Source organism: Lithobates pipiens, unplaced genomic scaffold (genome assembly GCF_037356315.1).
Source record: "Lithobates pipiens isolate NorthernLeopardFrog02 unplaced genomic scaffold, aLitPip1_a1.2 Scaffold_27, whole genome shotgun sequence".
Taxonomy (NCBI): Eukaryota; Metazoa; Chordata; class Amphibia; order Anura; family Ranidae; genus Lithobates; species Lithobates pipiens.
In genome coordinates, this window is record NW_027507788.1 from 55,576,087 (window position 1) to 55,595,619 (window position 19,533).

A 19,533-nucleotide genomic window follows, 5' to 3' on the forward strand; every position below is an offset into this window, starting at 1 on the left:
CCGCACGCGCCCCTCGGGGTGCGCGCAGGCCGATCGTGCGCGGCAAAGCAGGTCCGCGCTGTAGCCATCTTTCGGCTATAGCGCGGATCTCTAGTGGTTAAAGGGGTTGTAAAGGTTCAGTTTTATTTTATTTTAATAACAAACATGTTATACTTACCTCCTCTGTGCAAGGGTTTTGCACAGAGCGGCCCCAATCCTCCTTTTCTGAGGTCCCCCCACGGCGAACCTGGCTCCTCCTCTCCTTGCGTGCCCCCACAGAGAGCCTCATTCCATGGGAGCAATCGTGCGGGCATGCTCCCGAGTCCTGCTGCTGTGTCCATTGACACAGGCAGCAGGACTCGGCCCTGCCTCCGGCTACCATGTCACTGGATTTAATTGAGCCAATGGCTCCCACTGCTATCAATCTATCTAATGAGGATCCGGGACAGCGGCTGGAGATGCTGTGCTCGTCCCCGTCGCTGGAATGATCGGGTTCAGGTAAGTAAAAGGGGGGGCTCTGGGAAGCTGATGCACTACAGAAAGTTTTTCATTTTAATGCATAGAATGCATTAAGGTGAAAAACCTTGAGGGTTTACAACCCCTTTAATATCCTGTCCACATTGTGTAATGTTGTGTGTCAGTGTGAACTGGCTGAATGATTAGAGGCTGGCTGGAGGGGGGTTAATTAATTACACTGCTATTAGTGATATGCAGCATTAAAGGGGTAATGTACCGCCACTGGTCACTGATGTATTAGAGACCAATTGCAGTTAATTAACCCCTTTGTGCTGCATTAGTGTCACCAGTGTCAGTGTTAATAAACCTCTTTATGCTGCAGCATGAAGGGGTTAATAAACACTGACACTGGTGCCACTTATGATGCCCAAAGGGGTTAATTAGCAATGCCACTGCCCACCAATGGGCATTGATGCAGAAAAATTAACTCCAATTTTCACGGACCTTCCCCATACTTTTTTTTTTAACAACTGCTGCTTATTGGGTTATGTGTTAAGCACATTTTAGATACTCATCCACCCACCGGGTCCGGAGCTGTCCAGCTGAGAAACTCTTCTCCTCTGGCAGAGCTCGGTCTCATGCCACCATGTTTTAATGTGACATCATTGAGAGGCTGCCAAGCCAGCTGCTCTGGATTCAGCTGGCACACCTCCCAATGGTATGCCAATAGGTCCGCCCCTCCTCCTTTACTGTGAAAGGCTCTGCCTCCTGGGATATGTGACATGCATATTCCAGGAGGCAAAGGGAGCATAGTGCATAGGCAAATAACGTGGAGAGTGGTGGGGCTTGGGGTGCAAGCTTACTATACACATAGAGGACCGGAAGAGGAGTGGAGTGGAGGAATGAAGTTTTCTAGGGTGAAAATCTGCTTTAAAGTATGATTCCAGCTTACACCTAACTAGCTTTAAAAACAACACAAGTTAGTCAACATAGGTGTGTGTGTGTGTGTGTGGGGGGGGGGGGTTGCATTAGTTAGCTGTAAGTTGGAATTCTACCTTAAGAGGGTTTTAAACCAATGACCACTGGCTTATTATGGAAGGAACTGCCATCAATGCTGGGGATTAGTATGTAAACTGGCACAAATTATTGTTGCAGAAACTGGAACCAATTCTCAATTTTGAATTGTTGCCCTGGGCACCAGATTACCTTGTTCCAGCACTGATACTCGGAGCACCTTCCAACCCCATCCAGCCACAGCATCTTTGAGCCTCTTATAGACTTTAACATGCAGGGTTGGATAGTGCACCTGACCCTCTACCAACGCTTAAATGCTGGGATGTCATGCATCAGGGCCACATTCCCACTGTGCATGAAGCCTTGGCTAGGTTAAAGTGGTTGTAAACTCTTACAACACACTTTGACCTACAGGTAAGCCTAGATTAAGGCTTACCTGTAGGTCCAAGAAATATCTCCTAAACTTACATGGTTTAGGAGATATTTGCCAAAAGACAGGCACCACTGTCTATGGCGCATACGCCGTAGACAGCAGCGCACAGGCGCACTGAGCGCGGCACCGTCAACGGCGAATATGCCGTGCGTGGCGGCTCCCGTGCGCATGCGCGGGAGTGACGTCATCGCGGCTTCGCCGAATGACAGCGGCGGAGCAGCGAGACCCACTGAGAAGATGGATGCGCTGGACTACAGGGGACAGCGGTGACATCGCTGGCTCCTGTGTCAGGTAAGTGACACATAATGGACTACTATGCGATGCATAGTAGTCCATTATGCTTTACCTTTGCAGGGAATGAAAGAGGAAGTAAACTCATCAGGGTTTACTTCCTCTTTAAATCTCTATCAGAGCAACTAAAAGCAGTAAAATCTGGCAGGTGTTCTATTTCTTACTCACTTTATCCAAAACTAACAAAGAAAGGGACCTTCAATGTAATTCCTTTATAAATAGGTCCTCTTAGGAACCGTTATCAGCATTTAGAAACAATTTTTATTTTAGATTTTTTTGACTGATATCTTTCTTTAAAGTCCTTTTAACATGAAAAAAATACCAATCTTTCTCTGCCCCTGTACACCATTACACCATCAAAGAGTTTCTTTTTCCCATCCTCTGATTTAGCTAAATAAACCCATAATGCAAAGTGAAATCTTCTTTGGGCTGAAGCCTAAACATATTTTTTTGCATCTATCACTTCATTTCCCTGGGTTGCCCTGATCTTCTTCATCTTTTCTCAACATGAAAACAAGAAACGTGTTTTTTTTTTCCCTTCCAAATCTAAGCACAGCTTGCAAGTTACGGTGTGCACATCCTTCTTGTAACACCGGACCAATATTTTATTTTGTGAACAAACCTAATTCACTTGTGTAGGATGGGTAAAAAAAAAATCTAATTTCTATTTATAAGTACAGTTATAGTACTTTTAAAGCTATCTCTATATTTTTAAACCATGTATTCAATGTAAAAAGTAACCATTTCCCATGATTTATTATTACTGTGCCCAAGGACTGTGTAAAATAAAAAAGGATTCGATTCTCCTTGTGGAATATGTTAATAACAAATAGCAACAAGCTAATATAGACGGGGACAAAAACAGAGAACTAAAACACAATTGCTGCCTGTAAGACAGGGGATAGACTTCTTGATTACAAGGGTTAAAGAAGTTCTGTCTCTGGGGTGCAATGATGCTGGTTTCAAAGTAAGTGAGCTGTCTCTGAGTTTGTTTTCAGTCACTTTTATCTGGATTGACTGCATGAAAACTGTCAATCTCCTTCATTCATCCTTTCCTCAGTGGGGAAATCTTCAGGGTGCACAGAGATGAAACTAGGGGCATCTGCCATCCCCTAAAGGATTTTAAATCCCCCCTTCCTTGTGTGCTGTGTGTTTTTCAGTCCTTTGCTCACAAAGAAATGATCTTTTCAGAACAAGCCAGAGAGTTTCAGAGGAACATTAATAATTCATATGCCTACAGAATGCGGCTGCTTGCTCTTATCAGCAGATAATTCTGGCCAGAACAATCCCTGATTACATGTGTTTATTGTGCCCTCGAATGCCTTCCATAACCCTGTGTACATAAAGATTCATTATTCTTCACCGGCACTATGGCTCACCCTATAGGGCATCATAACACCATAAAGAAAGTAGGATCATCCCAAATAGGGATCTGTAGTCCCTTTAAAGCCCAACTCCATGAAACAAATTGCATTTAAATAGTTATTGAGGCATTGATTACCTTACTCCTCAGTCTTGATTCCAAACACCTCTTTCTAAACTATCCTGCAGTGTAATGGATCTAAGTCACAGTTTCCTCTGAGCAAAGCCGATATCCTACACTGGGGAACAATTTCCCCTGCTTGTTATCTTCTTGACCACTGGTCTCTTCACCACCCTCTTGCCTTTGGATGCTATGAAGGAGGACCCAGCTGCTGGAAGCGTTGTCTCCACTTATGAGAGGGCATTCACATCAAGCAGGCAATGATGTGGACACCCAAAGAAGGATCCCAGGAAGTAAACAAAAGAGAAGATAATATAAAATAGGTAGGCAAGTTGGGATTTAAATGTATGTACTGTAGATATATGCATTGTACAGGATGTCAGAGATGGGTCCTGGAAGGCAGATCAGTTTCCCCACTATTTGGGTTGTGGTCCTTTTAAGGCGGAACAATTTGATAACAGTTTGGAGTACTCAGTGGTTCTCAACCATGCAGGGTGAGGGAATCAGGTTATAAAAAAAATTAAAAGCGGGCTTACCATCTTCCAAAGTTGTTAAATTCTTATATAGGATCTAGAATTTAGAGAATCAGAAACACTGAGGGTGAGAAAGTGCCTCCAGCTCTGATTAGAGGGACTTAGCTCCTGAAGGAGTTAATCCTCCTGCATAGAGATGGGCCAAACACCCCCCCGGTTTGGGTTACATAGTTACATAGTAGGTGAGGTTGAAAAAAGACTATCTAGTCCAACCTATGTGTGAGATTATATGTCGGTATTACATTGTAAATCCCTTTACGTTCAGGTGCTTATCTAATAGATTTTTGAAACTACTGATGGTCCCCGCTGAGACCACTGCCTGTGGAAGGGAATTACACATCTTTGCCACTCTTATGCCGCGTACACACGAGCGGATTGTATGGCGTACTTAGTCCATCATACAATCCGACGGACAATCCGTCGTAGTTTCCACTGAACGGACTTGACCACACACGGATACACAAACAGTCCGTCGAAAGCTTGCGCGATGACGTGTACAGCACGTACGACGGGACTAGAAATAGGAAGTCCAAGAGACAGCAAAGCACCCTTCCACCGTGTAAATCCTTTCTGGGCATGCGCCATTCTTAGTCCGTCGAACTAGCATACTGACGACCGTATTGTCCGCTGAAACCAAAGTACGACGGAAAGATTTTTGGAAAAACCGAAATTCTTAGTACTCCGGACTGCACGCTGAAAAAGTCAGCTGAAGCCCACACACGAGCGGATTGTCCGCTGAAATGTGTTTCAACGGACTAAGTACGTCAAACAGTTCGACCGTGTGTACGCGGCATTACAGTAAAGAACCCTCTACGTAGTTCAAGGTTAAACCTCTTTTCTTCTAATTTTAATGAGTGGCCAATATGTCTTGTTAAACTCCCTTCTGCGAAAAAGTTTTATCTCTATTGTGGGGTCATTAGTACGGTATTTATAAATTGAAATCATATCCCCTCTCAAGCGTCTCTTCTCCAGAGAGAATAAGTTCAGTGCTCGCAACCTTTTTTCATAACTAATATCCTCCAGACCCTTTATTAGCTTAGTTGCCCTTCTTTGTACTCACTCCATTTCTAGTACATCCTTCCTGAGGACTGGTGCCCAGAACTGGACAGAATACTCCAGGAGTACAATCGGGTGTGTGCTAGGTATTAGTGTAGATTTGTTAGAGTAGGTAAACTTCTTTAGCTCAGGGCTAAGCCTGGGCTATGAATCTGGGTTTGGGTTTAGTGAGTCAGGGCTGGATGACTCATCCTAGCAGCCTCTCTGGTGCCTCCCCATATTCTGGGACATTGGAGAATGTTCTAGACATAGTGGGTGGAGGTTAGGATGAGCTGTTTGAATATTTATAAGTGCCTCAGCCAATACCCAGTACAGGGCTGACAAGGGGCAGGCCACCTCATAAATAGGCATGAGTCATGTGTGCTGAGGAGGCTTTAGGTGGCCCTGAAAGGTTCTGCTAAAGTTAAGTGGGCATCGCATAACCTCCCATCCCTATCCAAGTTATTAGCCTTAATAAATAGCAAAAAAAAACAAAGTCACAGACTGTTTTCTGTCTCTGGAGTGTCTGTGAAAATTCTGTGTGCCTGGCTGTGCAGAGTGGCGGCTCTTTAGGGGTGCCCTACAATATATCCAGAAGTATGCTCTCTTTCAGTGTACTTTCTTCTCCTCCCAGTCTCCTTCCTTTGTTGGTTCAGGTTGTAGGAAAGCCCCTGTGTCTCTCATATATAAAAGGACAAACAAGGGAATGCTCCCATAGTGTAAATCCACTTTGTTTAAAACAATTTATAAAAACAGATTGTACTTACAGGCATACCCCAGTTTTAAGTACACAATGGGATTTATTCACTAAAGCTGAAAAGTGCAAAATCAGGCTCCCTTCTGCATAGAAACCAACGAGCTTCCAGGTTTTATTACCAAAGCTTAATTGAACAAGGTGGGGTTAGAAGCTCATTGGTTTCTATGAAGAAGTGAGCCTGATTTTGCACTTTTCAGCTTTAGTAAATAAACCCCATTGTGTACGTAAAACTGGGGTATGCCTGTATTTGTAAAAGGCCTTTTTACACACATTGCATAAACAAGCTTCTGAAGTCACCCTGTGGGAGGGGTGAAATGCGTAAGTCAGGGTCTATACCTGTGACAGCATACCACACGTGAGGCACATGCCAGCATGACGCTTCCAAGTTGTTTATGCTTTGTGTGTCACAAGTGAGTGCAATCGTTTTTTTAATAATTGTTTTAAATAAAGTGTATTTACAATATGAGAGCATTCCTTTGTTTGTCCTTATATATATTAGAGACACAGGGGTTTCCCCTCAACCTGAACTAACAAAGGAAGGAGACTGGGAGGAGGAGAAAGTACACTGAAGGAGATCATGCATCTGGATATATAATACAAGGTGCATCATACTCACATGCTTATGCATGGGGTCCATACCTTCTGGTGAGTGTGGGCATAAGAGGGGAGCACAGAATTGTGTCTGCACAGCACTTAATAGATTTTTTGGGACAATAGACTACACGGGTGTTACCACACTAACGTGGATGAAACAAGTCTGAATGATTATCTGATATCCATTGGGTTTTGTATACTAGGCTGCACCCACGAGTTTCACGTGGGTTACCTGTACTTTGCTATAGATTTCTATTATATTAGGCAGTTTTGGTGCATTTTCTGAAAGCATATAAGAGGCCTGCATGTAGGAATTTTAGTGCACTTTCAGAAAACACACCAAAACCGCCCAATGCAAAACAATATGGTAAAGCACAGATAACCAGCACGAAACCCATGGGTCCAGTGCACTGCACTCAGAGTGTGGAAAAAGCGCACTGCATCAATGTCCAAGCACCTTTAGGCTAGGTGCACACTTCTGCAAGTGCAGGACTACCTATAAATTGCATGCTTTCCTGCACCTGCAGCAAAAATGTGCTGCTGCTAGCAGACGAGTGGGGGTGCTGTTAATTCTTAATGGCACCCCCAATCGCTGGGAACCACAGCATGTTTTTCTGACCTGTGAACCACATAGTATGCACTTTCCCTGTGGCTGCAATTGTAAAAAGGTGCAGGGACCCATTCAAATGCAAATTCTGCAGCATGGAAACCACAAACGTGTGAACCTAGACTCATTTCATTACAGGATCACCAGGTGAAAACAAAAGAAATAAAAAATAAAAAAGGAACAATTTTATGTAAACTGAAAAATTTATTATATTTAAATTTTTTGGGTTTAGAAACACCAAGGCCAAGGCCTGTGAAAATTCGGAGCTTTTTCAATTAGCCTTTTTTTCTTTATTCCCAACAAGAAAATTTCTTTTTGTATTTCATATCTACTTTTAGGCTGTGGTGATGAAAAAAAATGCACACAAAATGCATGCTTTGCATACATTTAAGCGCAAACCAGAACTAGAGATACACAATTCATGTGAGGAGAACAATTATATTGTTCTGATTATTTATATTTTTTTCACGCATTTTATATCTATTATTTAGCCTGAGATAAAAAAAAACTGTGTACACTAGAAATTTTCTAAAATTTTCAAAATAAACTTCAGTTGGGAAATTACAGTACAAAATATGATGCACATAATATTATTGTTACACTGGTGAAGAAAAACAGATCGCACATGCTTTTCGTGCCTTACTATTTTTTCATTCAGAGCATTATCTACAATGATAAATGCCTTTTATACATCACATAGTTTTTCATTTCTGGAGAAAAAAAAGGTCATACACATCAGTGTTTTTCAAAAAAAGCTAACTATACTTGTGAAATACCATTTAAACGGAAAATTAAAGGTCTAAGGTTTTAGTGTATTATCCTTTTTGCAGAAGGTATTAGCTGTACACATTGAAGGCATGCATTTATTATCAATTATTTATGGCATGGATGAGAAAAGTAAAGTGCCCATGTCATGAAAAAAGTTTGTATTTAAAGATTAGTCATGCAATCTTCTAAACAACTATAATTATACATGACTTTTGTTCACATTCTACTATCTTAATCAAACTTTTATCTACATCAGGGGTCTCCAAACTCTCTAAACAAAGGAACAGTTTACCGTCCTTTAAATTTTAGGGAGGCTAGATGTTGGTGTCAGAATAGTGCCCCATCATTGGTACTAGGAGAAATAGTACCCCATCAATGCTGTCAGTAGAAGGAATTGTGCTCTATCATTGGTGTCAGTAGGAAGAATGGTGCCACATAGTTGGTGTCAATGGGAGGAACAGTGTATTGCATCAGTGAGTGGAACAGTGCCCCAAGGGTCAGTTAAAGGCAAGCTCCAGGCTGCAATTTGGGGACCATTCTGTACTACTGCGACCCATTTTCAGCTCATAGCGGGCTAAGGTCCGCTGTTGGCTGACATCACACAGCTGGTCCAGGCTCTGAAAAGATCCCAACCAAATGGTCGGGGTTCACCCAGATGCCTGAACCGACAGCTAGCTGAGGCTCTCAGAGAGTCACTGGGAGCCTGAGTCAGCCAATCCTGCCCCCTCCACAGTCCGGCACTCCAGTGAGCAGTGGAGGGGCAGACTAGAGAGCTGGTGACTAACAAGCACCATTTATCTGCAGGCTGAAGACTGAGAACTCATTGATCAGCAGTGTTTGATTATTTAGTTCTCAGTCCCTGGGATCAGTGCTGCGGTCATCTAGTTTGGTATAACAGTTTTTTTTTTAAAGCCATACTTCTCTTTGAAGCATGTGGGCCTCTCTGCCTGTATTCTATAACTCCACGATGCTTTTATTCTGTGAATATGACATAACCCTGAAGGGATCTTTTTTAATAAATAGATTATAAGACTGCTGTAGATATATGTCTTCTGTTTACCATTTCAGTGTTATATCGTCACGTTTTTTCACAACTTTTGTGAGCTCTTCTATGACATTGATGCACCTTATCAGTACATCTTTTTTGCTTAGAAATTTTAAAGTATACATTTCTTTTTGTATTTCAAGCATATTTACTTCCTCAGTCAGACAAGGTTGCTAAGTTTGATTAGCACTCCTGTGCTCTTCTGGGGTGCTAATACACTGTTTTCCCTGATTAAACTTGTGTAGTTTAACATGTCAGAGCCTCTCTGCTGATTTCCAAATTTGCATCTTCCTAATGTTCTTATAAAGTGTCAATCCAGCTTATCACCGGCTTTTCTTTTTTAAATAAAACAATTTTTAGGTAAAATCAGTCCCCCTGTATATTTGTAAAGTTATGGGCATCTAGTTTAGGCAAATAAACCATAAAGCTACAAATAAACCATAAAGCTGTGGTGTTGATACAGAAATTTTGTAGATCATTTTTCCAGAATTGATATTATCTTCAAACAATAAAGACCTTCTTAAATAATTCTGAATTTGTGAACTTCATGGTCAAATTTTAAATTTGACAAAACAGAAGAGAGGTGCCTCTAAGTGCAGTATGTTTAAACTTTTAATATCACAAAGAGATTAAAAACACTTACAAGGGAGTGCGCATGCGCGGAGCCCGGAAGATGGCCACTTAAGCCAGGAGCTCCGCTCTACCAAAGCCCAGCGGCGCCCAACACACAGAGCTTACTCTGGGAACGGAGCTTCCACCACTCGTGGGTCCCCCAGTCATCGGGGCATCCCCACATATGCCCAGCGCCACAGTACGGCGAAACCTCGAGCCACAGTTCACAATAACAGATCCGGCCAGCGGATCCAAGATGGCGGCCGCAACGAGGCAATACCCAGCCAGCAAGGAGGACACCCTGGATGGGAGGCAGGTGATCTCCCCTGCTACGCTGCAATTCACCCCTCTGGCGCATGTGAGTACCCAGCAGGGTCTGTCCCCGTCCCCAGCATCCACGGAATCACTAATAGGCTGCTCCATGGAGGACTATGCTCTATCCCCTGCAGGGCCTAATGCTGCATTTCAAGCTGACTCTCTCCACCCTGATCCCATGTCTGCAGCCTTCTCAGTAGCTGATTTGTACCAAAAACTATCAGATATACTTTCCCAAACCACAGCCAAGATAACAGGAGATTTAAAAGAGGATTTTCAAAACCTAGGCACTATTGAAAACAGGCTGGAACAAACAATTGCAGCCACCAACCAGAACTCTGACCATATTCACACAGTGCAGGAACAATTGGACGTGGCCCTGTCCAGGATCCACGATTTAGAAAACAGGTCGAGAAGATACAACATCAGGGTCAGAGGACTTCCTGAATCCTTTGCTAACATCCCGGCAGTGGTGCAAAATATGATCCAGAACCTGATCCCAAATATACCACAACACCGCCTAGAGCTGGACAGAGCCCACAGAGCATTAGGGTCCCCCAGAAAAGACGGCTCACTGAGAGACGTAATCGCAAAACACCCTTACTATGCCGTTAACGAAGAGGTAATGAGACAACTGTGATCCACGTCCAAAGTGATGTGCCTAGGGCACCCTGCCCATATCAACACTGACCTATCCCCCTCCACAATGCAACGCCGACAATCGCTGAAGCCACTACTTCTAGTCCTGGCACAAAAGGACATCGGATACAAGTGGGCCTTCCCGTTCGCAGTGAAGTTCTCAGACAATGGGAAAAATTACTCATTCTCCACTTTCCCAGAAGGTGAAAGACTACTGCTACGACTCAAGCTTATATCCCAAGAAGCGGACATGGACATTTCCCATAACATCCCTGGAGCATCCAAGAGACCAACCCCAACAAGTTCTCTATCCCCACTGTGGACCAGGTCGAAGACCAAGAAGGCGAAGGATAATGGCTCACCCTGATCGATCCTGGGATGACAAGAACTGCCCCTTGCATTTTGTTTGTCTGGTGGCCCTGGCCAAGTTTAGGCCTGGGGTCCTGAATAGTTCTTCCTTGTGAACTTAAGGTTTAGTATGACTTTAATACTTACGTGCTGTAGAGGTGGGGGGATTGCCCCTCTTAGGGGGACTCTCCCCACCTGTTCACCAGGGGCCCCCCCTCCCTATCTTCTCCAGAGGGGGACAGGGGGCTCCTGAGGCTGGATCCAGGACTGACAATTTTAGCCCAAATATCTGAGTTATGTCTTTCCGGGTGCTGGGGTTTAGAAGACCTATATGTTTACCAGGGGCGCCCTGGCTGGGGTGGGCCCCATGTGCCTCCACCTTACTCTCGGACTCCAGGTGGTATCTGAGGGTCAGGTTGCCTGATCCTTTTGGGTACAGGCGTATCCTACTCTACTTTTTAGAGGTTCTTAGGGGGTGTCTCCCCCTGAGAACAGTTAGGAGACCTATTCTACACTTGCCTTCCTCTTTCCTTTTCTTTCTCCTTACCTGATTCCTACCCTCCTCCCGTGTGCCTAAATGGTATTTATTTTTCAGATCATATGACCACCAAAAGGTGACCCTCCAGCTGCCAGTGAGGTGCATTAATGTAATGCGGGACCGAGAGGTCAGAAAACGTTGAAGGGTGAGTGACGAGATAGTCCAAAACAGTAAATTACCTACTCCTCATGACTGACCCAACACAGAGCTTACTCAAAATAGCCACACACAATGTACAGGGCTTAAATTCCCCCATCAAAAGAAGGACAATATTTTACCACTACAAATCTCTCAAACTCGACATCCTCGTGATCCAGGAAACCCACTTCCCTGGGCGGTACAGTCCAAAATGTGTTCACTCTCATTACCCACGCTTCCACCTCGCAAATGCAGAAAACAAAACCAGAGGGGTTGCAATCTTTTTTTCAAAATCATGCGACTTTGTATACTTATCAGATTATAAGGATCCAGAGGGAAGATTTCTTATGGTCAAGGGTACCATTGGGGGACACCTGTACTCCCTGGTCTCATATTACGCCCCCAACAAGGGGCAGGAAAAATTCTTCCGTCTCACCTTAGAATTGCCAAGCTCTTTCATCCAACCCCTCAAAAAGAGACTTTACCCACTACTCCCACCCACATAACAGCTATGCCAGAATTGACCATATACTAATCCCTTCTGATACGCTCCCAGTGGTCCTCAAATCCCAAATAAGAGACACAGTCCTATCTGACCATTCCCTAGTAATTATGTATATCCGCTCCAGTGCTAACATGCCAAAACGAGGTCACTGGCAACTTAATGAATCCATCCTCTCAAACCCCATTAAAGCAACCCCATTAAAGCAAATTAACGAGATTAATAAGGCACTCAAAGAATACTTTGCTCTCAACAATGTAGGGGACACCTCTGCAGAAACCCTATGGGCAGCTCACAAGGCCTTTATCTGAGGCAAGCGTTTACAGATAGCTACGCAAATTAAAAAGGAACACAGAGTAGACATTGAGAGACTGGAAAGGTCATAAAGGATGGTGAAGGTGCAACACAAACAGAACCCCTCCCCAACCTTACTAGCCCAAGTCGACAAACTGGAACTTAATCTGGCCCTCACAATGAAAGTGGAGAAATCGATCTGCTGGAGTTCCAACAAGTTTTACACACAAAATGGTAAGAAAGATAGGCCCGATGTTAGCTACCAAATTATCCCCCAAAGCATGGTTCTCCTCCTTCCTCAAGATTCGCATGGTGGGCCAAGAACCCACAGCCACCCCAGCCAAGATTTTAGAGGCATTCCAAAAATGTTACTCTGACCTTTATAGTGCCTGGCCCAACCCCCAGGGGACACGGTATCCGACTTCCTGGATAATCTACCCATTCCTCTCTTGGCTGATGAGCATAGAGACATCCTGGGGGCCCCCTTTTCGAAAGAAGAGGTGGCAGTAGTGATCAAGGGCCCTTTAGAGCAGTTCTGCTCCGGGCCCTGATGGCCTCTCGGCCCCATATTATGAAGCCTTCACAGACACCCTAATCCCACACATGACAAAATTCTTCAACTCCAAAACACAGGGCAGCCCTTTGGGAACTCAACTTAATACCACATACATCACTGTCATCCCAAAATCGGACAAAAACCCAGAGGAAGTGGGCAACTATCATCCCATATCCCTCATAAATGATGACCTTTTATCAGCAAATATAAGGACCAGGTGGGGTTCATACCTGGCAGACAAGGCCCATATCAAGTGAGAAGAGCTGTGGATATCATATCCATACTGCAGTCAAATTGGGAGGGGGGGACCTAAACAACAGGGCTTTCTACTCGGACTTCATCTGCAAAAGGCCTCCAACTCCATGTCATGGTCATACCTATTTCCCCTGCTGGAACGCTGGGGCTTCGGCCCTCGATTCAGGGGGGTGATACATGCCGTCTACCCCCACCCCAAAGCCCAAATCAGCCTTCAGGGACACTATTACTCTCTGATAGATATTGCCAGAGGCACGAGACAAGGATGTCCATTGTCCCTGATCATCTTTGCCATGGCAATAGAGACCATGAGCATCGCTATACGACAGAACCCTGACATACTTTTAAGGGGTTAAATGCGGAAATCAAACCCACAAATGTGGTCTTTTCGCTGACTACATGCTCCTGCTTCTAACTGCTCCCATTATCTCCCTTCCCAGCCTCTACAAAACTTTTACGGAATTCTCTAAAATATCGGGACTAAGGGTTAATTATACCAAATCACAGGCCTTAAAGGTATCTCTTCTGTTAACCACAGTGGCCCTACTCCAACAATCCTTTCAATTTGAATGGAGCCCAGCCGCCATCAAATATTTAGGGGTCACTCTTACAGCTTGAGCAGAATCCTTATACGCCAACAACTACCTTCCCTTATTTCTAAAACTGGAAGCGGATTTGAAAAACTGGTTGAAATATGAGCTCCGATGTTTAGGCCGAATTAACTCTAATAAAATGTCCCTTATTCCTAGAATTTTATATCTCTTTCGCTCCCTCCCCGTTTCAATCCAAAAAGATCAGCTAAGGCCCTTACAAAGCAAGATACTGAAATTCATCTGGGGGAATTTGAGATACAGGTTTTTCCCAACACACCCTATATCTCCACAGGAAAAAAGGAGGGTTGGGATTACCATATCTCTATAAATACTACTTAGCAGCCAGGCTAGACACAATTCTCCACAGTTTACTCGAGATTTGGTCCAGGTTGAAAGGCAGACTGTCCCCCAGTATACCCTTGTCTACCTTTTATGGTGTCCCCAAAAACAGAGATCATCAATTCTGGCTCCTTCCCTTTCTCACTCATACGCTCTCTGGGAAAGTAATCCGAAATCTTCCGGCCATAGTTTCCAGGGGACAACCTCTCATATTCCACAACCAGAACTTCCCTCCCGGTATGGACATTAAAGGCCTGTACCGCATAGGACACTACTTTACAGCTAAAGGTCCCTTCACTCTAAATCACTGTATTAACATACTGGATCTCCCGGAATCTGCAAAATTCAGATTTGGACAAATCTCCCATTTTTTACGCAAAATCTGGTTTGAAAAGCCTCTCCTCCCCAAATTCATGGACTATGAGCTCAGAGGGGAGGCATATCAGTCATCTACTCGTCACTCACCCAACCGACAGGAAAATACACATACATGACAGCTTGGGAGGCTGACCTCCAATATGAGTGGGACCTGGAGACCTGGCAAAATGCCTGCTCTAAAAGCCTATAGTGGAATCCTAAACACTTCATTGATGAAAGCAAATCTAAAGGTCCTCATACATGACTCCCACTAGACTTGCAACAACATACCCCTCAGCAGACCCCTGTTGCTCCTAGGCTTGATGGCTCGGTCCCAGGGCCGTCTTTAATAATGATTGGACCCTGGGCAAACGTTTTCTTGGGGGGTTTCGCCCAATACAATTTTGCTCTCCACCTGCTCTGAGACATACAATAAATATCAGCTAGACTTAAAATCGGTTTACTGTATCAGATCAGGCAGCGATTGCAATTGGCTGCCAGAGGTTACAGTGTATAAGTAACCCTTTCTGACTGGTTGCTAGAGGTTACAGCACACATTACGGCTCACTTATTAGTTGCTAGATGTTACACTACATGATTTCTGCTTGTTGGTTGGTTGCTAGAGATTACTGTACAGTAATACTGCTCACTGCAGGGTGCATGATATCCATATGAATGCCGCCTTTATTTACATATCTATGCCTTCGGATGAAGCTATTTACATATGAATGCTGCTATTTACATAGGAATGCTGGGTATTTACATGTAAACACTGGGTCTGCCATTGAGTCATCTGTACACAACAATAGGGCAGAGCTGGGCAGCATTAGTAGCAGCACTTCACACTGAGATATCAGGACATAGCAAGGGACTAAAACTTCAAGGGACAAGGGAAATTAAACTGGGATAGTTGGCAAGTATGAGGCAGCTGCTTTGGGCCCCAAAACAATGACACGGCCCAGGGCAGCTGCCCCATTTGCCCTGCCTTAAAGACGGCCCTGCTCGGTCCCCAGGTCTGCATCAGCCTGACTTAAACGCCCATATCCCAAACTTCCCCAAGCCTAAGCAAAAGTTGATTCACTTCATACTCTTGGGGGCTAAGTTCACCATTGCTAGGGCATGGAAATATCTGAGGATCCCCTTTGTAGCTATAAAATGTAAAATTTCTTGGATAATGACTCACGAGAAACTTGCCAGTATCCTGCTGGACACATCCCACAAGTTTGAATCAGTGTGGGAACCTTGGGCAGCTTATTGTGGAATTTCCCTCATTGCTGGGGTCTCCCCTGATCATCCTCAAGCATCCAGGTAGAGTTTTGCACGCACTCCCTTCCCTTCCTATCCATCCCCTTCTTTCTCTTCCCTTTTCTTCTACCTCTCTTTGGTTCACCCTTGTAGGCTAGGCCCATCTCAAAGGCTTGTTTTAATTTTTGGGGTTATTGAGTCCAGGGGGCAGCACACAAAGCCTAGCAAAGCAAAAGGCAACACCCCCAAGCTGAGGGGGCGTCAGCTCAGGCTTAACCTACCCCAGCACGCAATCAACTGTGGGCGGGGGAGGCGAGGGGGGCTTGTTCGGGGCACAGGAAGAACCCATTAGGGTGCCCAGGGCAGGCTTAGGCCCCCAGACCTTTAAGTTGATCTCCCTCTCACCATTATACTCTATAACTAGGGGTAGAGTAAATCACCCCACAGTGCTGCTGGTTAAACCCTACTGGGCTTATGTTAAAGATTCACTATATTGTTTAAACAGCTGTTATAGGCATGTCAAATGTTCGACCCAAGGTAGGTCACATAACAAAACATATTTTGTTTGACTTTGAGAAATCAATAAAAAAATTATTGAAAGTAAAACACTTACAAGATGGATGTTAAAAGGAGCTCATCATAAGTATCTTAAGTTCCAAAAGGTAGTCCAGTCAGCTGCATGAATCCCAAAGAGACCAACAAAGGGAAGCCACAGCTCTAGGAATGCTAATGGGGCAGCCGTGCTGCCCGGGACAGCATAGAACACGAGTCCCAGAAGTGATGTCAGCAGGGAGGGGACCAAAACCAGCGTGGACTTCAACCGGAAGGGATGTAATCAAAATGGGATGCATTTCGGAACTACTGATTGTTTCCTTCTTCATACCTTCAATTGGTATGAAAAAGGAACCAATAAGTAGTTCTGAAACTTATCCCATTTTTATTACCTCACTTCCAGTTGCGGTTCCACGCTGGTTTTGGCTCCCTTCCTGCTGACATCACTTCCGGGACTCACGCCCCACGCTGTCTTTGGCAGTACGGCTGCACCATTAGCGTTACTAGAGCTGAGGCATCCCTTTGCTGAGAGTGTCCCAAAAAAATAAATTATATTAATTGGCCAATTAAACTACTTTTCATTCAGCTACATCAATCGAACAACAAAACCAAGGCGAGAGAACACAGAAATATAAAATATATAAACAGATGTTAAAAATATTAATGTCGAAATATTAAAACAAAAAAGAACAATAGTCAGCGTAGATGCATGATAGCAATATTAAAAATGACTAAGAAAACAATTGAGGTCAAACTCAACGTTCAAACCTCCAGGTGTGAGTGTATGCATAGTGTGTATCCATTTACTGTAGACTTTATGACTGATTGTCCCGACCTTATTACTCCCTCTCCATGACCTATTATACTTTTCTTTTCCCCAGAATTGGAGTTGTGTAGGATCTTTATTGTGCACAAGTGCAAAATGCCTTGATAATTATGTTTGGGGAACCCATTTATAATGTTTTGGACATGCTCTTTTACCATCACTTTAAGAGCTCTCTTAGTACTTCCAACGTATTGTAGATTACAGCTACACTGAAGCATGTAAACTACTCCCTCAGTAGGGCAACCAATGACATCTCTAATTGTGAAGGACTGTCCTGCATTGGTTGCAACAAACTCTGTTCTCTTTTTCTGGAATTTTTGGGAATGTTGGCAGGCGTAGCAATTTTTGCAGGGGTAAAATCCCTTCCCAGTGAAAAAAAGAGTATGCTGCTTTAGAGGGTGATTTGACTACCGATTCAACAATTATATCTCTAATCATAGATGCTCTTTTATAGATTATATTGGGTCAATCAGGAAGAATATTTCTTAGATCTTTATCATTTTTCAGAATGTGCCAATGTTGTTGGACCAATTTTGCTACGTCTTTATGCTGAACATTGTAGTCCAGTATCAGGCACAGTGACTCTTGTTGGTATACCTTTTTTGGCTTATTCTGTAGCATCTCAGTCCTATCCATTCCATTCACATGTTGTATTTGTTTCTCTATCCATGAGTCATCATAGTCTTTTACTTTAAATCTTGCTCCAATTTGTTTAGCTTGAATCTTATAGTCATCTTCTTTTGTACACTTCCTTTTTATTCTTATTAGCTGTCCCTTAGGGATGTTATATAACCAGGGTTTAAAATGGCAGCTATCAAACGATAAATAGCTATTAGTATCCACAGTCTTAAAAAAGGGTTTTAGTCACAACTTTATTTCCCTCCAGACTAATGGTCCGATCCAGAAAGTCAACAGACTTCTCACCAATTTTTCACACCAAGCTAATATTCTTGTCGTTATTATTTAATTTATTCAAAAAGTGCTCAAGTGCATTCCTGTTACCATTCCAAAAAATGATCAGGTCGTCAATGTACCTTTAATATAGGGTGAGTTTGGCAGGGGTATCATCATATACTGAATTCTCTTCCCACTGAGCCATAAAGGCATTTGCCACATGGTGCAAATTTTGCAACCATTTCAATTCCTATGGCTTGTTTGTAATAGACCTGATAATGTCAGAAATAATTATATTTCAGGCAGAATTCTATATACTTGATCAGGTACTTCCTTTGCTTACAAATTAAGGTTCTATGATTTCTAAGGAGCCATTTAGTAGCTGAACAAGTATCGTGATGTTGAACAATCGTATATAACGATGTCACATCTGTGGTAGAAAGTAGAGTTCTACCTTCTAGAACTGGCAATGTATCTAATAGTTGATGCAAATGCTTGGTGTCCTTGAGATAAGCTTGTGTGGGCTGGACCATTGGTTGTATATAGTAATTTATATACTGCCCCATCCTTTATGTCAGGGAATCTATCCCATTCACAATGGGCTTGCCTGGTGGATTATCTTTACATTTGTGAATTTTTGGGATAGTATAGATAACTGGGATTCTACATGACTCTGGTATGAGATATTTTGATTCTTTTGCATTTAAGATATCTTTCTTGACCAAATTGACCAAAAGTTCCAATTCCTTCTTATATTTAATAGTTGGATTGCCCAATAGTTTAGTATATGTCTCTTCATCTTGCAGTTGTCTATTGAGTTCACCTTAATATTGTTCCTTTGATTATATTACCACCGCTCCCCCTTTATCTGCTGACAACATTATTACAATATCATTCCTCTCAGTTAGTAGTTTAATACCCTTCTTGCTGTGGATCGGATCAGATATTTTCTTCAGTTTCAGAGATTCCAAATCTTATAAAACTATTTCCTTAAACACATAAATGCTCTGATTATCTGATACTTGTGGGTTATACAGAGAGTTGTTACGTAACATGCTCTGTACAGGCATTGTGGAGGTATCTAATTGTATATTTGGTGGCCTGAACGGATTATTCAGAATATACTTTTTAATATTTATTTTTCATATGTATTTTTGTATCCCTATGTAAGTCTTAAATCTAACATAGCTAGTTCTTCAGCTGTGATAGACGTACCACTCAGATTCACAATGTTCTCTCCCACTACTTTCTTTTTCACTTGGAGTTTCTTTCCCGCTCTGCAGCCTCTCTTCATTCTGGACTGTTTCTTGTCCTCTCTTCTTGAGGTTGTCTCCTGGGTGATCAGAATGCTTCTTGTGGTTGTCTCCAAGGGGACGGAATGCTTCTTGTGGTTGTCTCCAAGGGGAATGATCTCTCCTCTCTCTGTCTAAAAAAGAACGCTGTGTGTCATATTCATGTTGGTTCTGATAATGGCGTTGGTCATTGTAATATTGGTCACGATAATCGCTAATTAGATCAAATCTATTATAGGTGGG